This window comes from Oculina patagonica, chromosome 13, assembly GCF_052425735.1.
Source record: "Oculina patagonica isolate OP01 chromosome 13, crgOcupat, whole genome shotgun sequence".
Classification (NCBI taxonomy): Eukaryota; Metazoa; Cnidaria; class Anthozoa; order Scleractinia; family Oculinidae; genus Oculina; species Oculina patagonica.
Window position 1 is genome coordinate 34,918,523 of NC_135770.1, and position 5,788 is coordinate 34,924,310.

Consider the following 5,788-nt stretch of genomic DNA (forward strand, 5'->3'; position numbering starts at 1 on the left):
ATCACAGGGACCGCGGAGACCATTTTGAAGTGGTAGGGCTAAAAAGCTGGCTCACACAAGCAAGCATTAGGGGTCACTTTTCCGCCATTTATCATGTGAAAATTCATAGCAGAGCTCCCGCGCGTGCCTTGGGCGCGCGAGCGGAGCATTCATAAGTAAGCAAATGGTTATCCATCGAGCTGAGAAATTTGGGGGGTCGCCGCCGCAAATTTCCCTTTCGTAAACGGTCGTTGCCATTTGAAACGGTCGATGCCATTTCTCAGAACGGTCGTTGCCATTTGAAACGGTCGATGCCATTTATACTTTGGACCAAATCGCATGAAAGGATCTTTCAAACTGCTTGAGAGTATCAGATGTTTGTTTAGAAATGTCAAGCGATTCCAAAAATTATTTTGGTTTTCTAGTTGACGAAATATCCGAGCTTCGGTATACCATAAGATCGCTATGTTCTCGACACTTGTAAAAAATTTAGCTCAGCCCGGAAGTAAGAAATATTGAAACAGAAAACTACAGAAAACCTCACGCAAACGAATGAATGGATGAATATCTCCATTTACTTTAGTAACCTAATGAGAATATTCTATGCCTGTTTAGAAATGCCAAGCGATTCTTAAAATTATTTTGGTTTCGAAGTGGACGAATTCTTCGAGCTTGTGCATACTATTAAATCGCTACGTTCTCGACATTCGGCATGCCGGTATGCACAAGCTCGAAGAATTCGCCCTGAATTCGTCCACTTCGAAACCAAAATAATTTTAAGAATCGCTTGGCATTTCTAAACAGGCATAGAATATTCTCATTAGGTTACTAAAGTAAATGGAGATATTCATCCATTCATTCGTTTGCGTGAGGTTTTCTGTAGTTTTCTGTTTCAATATTTCTTACTTCCGGGCTGAGCTAAATTTTTTACAAGTGTCGAGAACATAGCGATCTTATGGTATACCGAAGCTCGGATATTTCGTCAACTAGAAAACCAAAATAATTTTTGGAATCGCTTGACATTTCTAAACAAACGTCTGATACTCTCAAGAAGTTTGAAAGATCCTTTCATGCGATTTGGTCCAAAGTATAAATGGCATCGACCGTTTCAAATGGCAACGACCGTTCTGAGAAATGGCATCGACCGTTTCAAATGGCAACGACCGTTTACGAAAGGGAAATTTGCGTCGCCGGTACACACTCTGGGAAACTGAAATGTATTTCTCTTTCTCTATTGGCCCTCACAGAACAATAGAAATCAACACGGAAGTATGAAAATCTTCCCGGAAGTAAACCAAACCGGAAACCCTGGAAAAACATTTTTTTGTTTTCCATGGTCAAATGTTCAGAGGTATCAGCTTAATTTTGTAAAAACACCTAAGAAATTTTGATATGGCTCTAAATAAATGAAGTATTTTCTAATTCTTCCCTTCTCTTTGAACGTAAAAGATACCATGAATAAAAAAGGACTTCCTTTAAACGTCGATTCTGAACGGAGTTTTTAAACAACAAACGACGGCGTCACCAAGGACAAGGTCGATTGAAAACTCAATTTATTGTTGACTTACAAATCTCGCTAGAACTACTGTTTTCATTCAAATCTCCGTTCCGGTTGAAAAACTGAATATGGCAGACAGTGCACGATTCAAAATAATTACTAATGACGCAGAATTTGAACAAAACGCGTTGTTGTTTTGCTGAAGAAAATGAATTGTACAAAAATTATAACACACGTGTGCACGTGCTAAGTCGCCAAAATGCTAATTACGCCTTTTGAATAGCGTTGACCTGTGTGCGTGTGGCCTTCAACGTCTTTATTAATATCACCGCCATTCAACGAGGAAAAAATTGTTTGCTCGAAAACATGCAACCTATCCTGAAAAGATGCGCTGTCAGCGAGAAGCCTTTCCAATATACAAAAGTCGCCAAACAAAAGTATGCGAAAGTCGCCAAACAAAATTTTTTATGAACAGAACAATAGCTTGTCTGTGCGCTGTGTATTATGTAAATTTCTTAGCTGTCCTCGGCAAAACAACAACGGACACACGCACGCAGTCTTCACGGACGAAATCCTGGAAGGCTAACAACACCTTTGATTTAAAACAAACATAGCAGAATGCTCAAGAAAGAGACTAAAAGAAATCAAAACACCAGACGCATTTTTGTTAACTCTCTCTTTTGTTAACTGCAGGACGTTATTGTTACTTTTGTTGAATCAATGAACACCAGTAATACTGTAGTTCAACTTTCTCGATTTACTTCCGTTCTGGGAAATTTACTTCCGCTTGGAACTACGAGCATGCGCAATAAAAAACGGAAGACCAAGGTTCTTCCTGAAATCGACCTGAAATTGATCTGATCGATTCCAGTTTCCCAGAGTCCATCCCATACCGCTGACCGACTAGATGGACTCTGGGCTCGAGATTGCTTTGTTATTGTTAACTACCAGTTCCAGGCGTCCTCCCAACCTCGTTCCCAGGGCCCCTGGGACGCTTTGGACAGAAGGACGTCTTGCGTACGGTCCGTGTAAATTCTCTATTTTTTCAACACAAAAGAACGCGAGAGAAATAGAGAACAAAGCGAACGCGAGTGTGAAGTAAGGGGGTCCACTACGCCCCTCGCTCTACCCCCTTCCGCTTTTCGTTTTGCGCTGGCGACCAGCCGTCTCGTGATTCTTTCCGCACGTTCAGCGGTCGACTGTGAACAGTCTAAAAAGTACGGAAAGTGGCAAGTTCAGACCTCCCTATCCCACCTAACTTCCCCCTGCCAAAATATCTGATGATTCCACTTTATGAAGGACTCCGAAGGAAGCCGCATACGGTGACCGTCAATGTTTTCATGTGTTGACGTAAAGCTCGGATAAAGCCGAAAAGTTAATGATGCGTGGTATTTCTTACGCTGTTAAATAAGATACTACTAGACTTGCGTAAGTCCACCTTAAATGCTGAGTCGAGCTACATGTGACGAAGTTACGAATTGTGATTGCACGCATCACCGACATACGGGAAAATATTTTACTTTTAAAAAGTTAAGCACGCAACAGATAGCCCGGGCGTTTTGCCTGGTGAAAGGGTAGCACCAGACGTTCATAATCCAAGAACTTCTAGTAGCACTCATTTCACATTATCTGATATTTGTATATCAGTTGGCGGTTTTTATTTCCAGCTCACCCATAAACAAAATATTTAGAATTCAGTACAAAGCAAAGCCTCTATGATAACGACTACACTAGAATTTGACAAGTTACATCTCCCAAGGTCACCGAATTCTGGACTGAACGCCCTGAAGGAAAAAGCAAGAGCAAGAGGTTGCGCCCTTGCCGCCTTCCGACGAGTTAAAGGGGCACTCCTTCGACTGAATGGTACTGGTTGCCAGGGTAGTCATTCTTCACTTGAGTTACCCATTACTTTTCATTTCCAAGTCTAGCCTGTTCCAACCTCTGCGACTGAAGTTAACGAACAAGGATATGTCGATTTTCCTTTCTTGTCCAGGCGTGTATTTCAACCGATCCCTCGCAATGTGAGGCTGGAACATGCTTTCCTAAGTCTCAACAATTTACACAAACAACCACCATTTTCTCTAATAACTATTTACAATTTATTTTGTTTTGTCGAATGTTTTCCAGCAGTCTACTTAGAATACCAGTTACAGTGAAGTTTCACTTGAGCTGATGGAAAATCCATATAGCTTCTTATCTCTCCAATCATATCCCTTTGTATTACGACGGCCTGCCGGAAAATACCGAACGTCTTCGGCTCTCTCCGAAGGCAGCGATCGACAATTGCACGGAAACCCAAGTTTGGACGAGCAACTGAAAAACCAAAACTGCACACACATGTACGTTAGGAGTTATGGCGCAAACCCCGCAAACCGTGTGACAACTCACTCGGCTCGCCCAGTCTCGCCTCGCTCCTTGTCACACGGTTTGCGGGGTTTGCGCCCATAACTCCTAACGTACATGTGTGTGCGCCCATAACTCCTAACGTACATGTGTGTGTGCGGATCGCAAGCCGCTTTTTTATCCCTCTTGCGCCACAAGTAACAAAAAAAAGGCCTTTGACTGCTTTAACTTCCCGAAGCAGTTTCACTTGACCCCACTGTGTACCAGTCGTTGTTTGGTTGCATTATTACCTTATAAATACAAACTTTTAATTGACAAAAGTGCGGATCGCAAGCCGCTTTTTTATCCCTCTTGCGCCACGAGTTACAAAAAAGGCTTTCGGCGGCACCTCTAACGGCCCGCAGCAACATAGTGCGCCACCTGTGCGCTAGATTTATTTTTCAATTAAACAAATGCCCAATAAAGATAAAATGGGAAAAGGAAGGAAATCAATCATATCAACATGCCCAAAAAAAATCTCAAACAACACAAAAGAACAAGACTTTATGCGCCCTAATTACAAGAAAAACTCAAAAAAGGAAAACTATTTAATAAGAGAAGAAACCATCGAATTGTTAAAAACATTTGACAAAAAGCTTCTTGCAAACTTTTTGACAAACAGCACGTGTTAAAAACATGCAAAAATTGTCTGACAAAGTGCAAAAACGTTTTTTTTTGACAGAAAAATGGTTGCCCTGCTAGCGGCACGCAAAATCGCGAGCGGCTTACGTGAGTTGCGTGACATTTTCAGAGAGAGTCTGGAAACCATATTTCTAGTTCTCAGGCCCTTGGACGAGCAGAAAGAAACATGGCGGCCTAATCAGGATTTAGTGTTTGGGCCGATAAAAAACGAAACAGAACAGATATTACAAAAAAAATACGCTCAGTTAACGCGCTGTAAGTTTTTGTGCCCCCATAGAAGCTGGCGAAGTGAAGCGAAGAGAAGAAATCGAGAAATAACAGGATTTGATCACAGAAGTTTATCGATCGATCGAAAGAACTTTCCCGAAACATCGGACTCAATCGGGCCTGTTTATTTTTTTTCCGCTTCAAGCATTGCTTCAACGACTTGATATGTTATCTGTCTGACCTCATTTTGCCAAACGGGAGTAGAAAGTTCGGTTAAAATAAAGCAAATCGCTTGGAAAAGCACCAACATTTTAGCCTATTTACCAAACTTTACCAAGTGTCTAATTAATGATGACATCATCCTGATGCTCAAAAGCGCATGCGCACTTGCTCAAATATTGCAAAATTTAGGTGAATGACATGGAAAAGGGTACCACAAGTGAAAAAAGTGACAAAGTGAACTATATATAAGTTAACGCGGCCGTAACTTTTTGTTAGTTCACAAATTCTGGTGAAGTCAAGGGAGGTAGTGGATGGCCAACCACTTGAATCCTGTTATAATGGCTTGTGCGGATGGTGAATTACGGGGTATAGGGGGACTCCTTTCAGTGGGAGATACCCCTGGGTGAACCCGCCTCGGCCCTACTGATAACGTGGGGGTGCTCAGAGATCCCTCGGGAACTCAAACCTCGGCAGAGGTAAAAATGCAAGGGACAGCCGCCTTGTCAGCGGCGGGGAAAAAGTCCTAGCCGGGGCTAGGCAAGAAACAGCCAACGAGCACCCCCCGACCAGGGTTTTGCCCTTTCGTTTGACCTGTCACGCAACGTCACGCGTGACTGTAACGCTCTGTGTCACACAATGTCACGCTGTGTGTAACACAATGTCACGATTTGTGTCATGCGTTAATTTTATTTTTCTGAACACTCAGATTAAATCCAGTGTTTATTTTCTCAAATCTGATTTCGACTCGGCTGATATTCTTTTTTTTAACCTATCTAATTCTTGTTGTCGAATTTCCTCTCTCAGTTTCTCAATGTCAGGCTGTGGGGATGGCTTTTTTTGGCTTAAATTTTTTGAAAG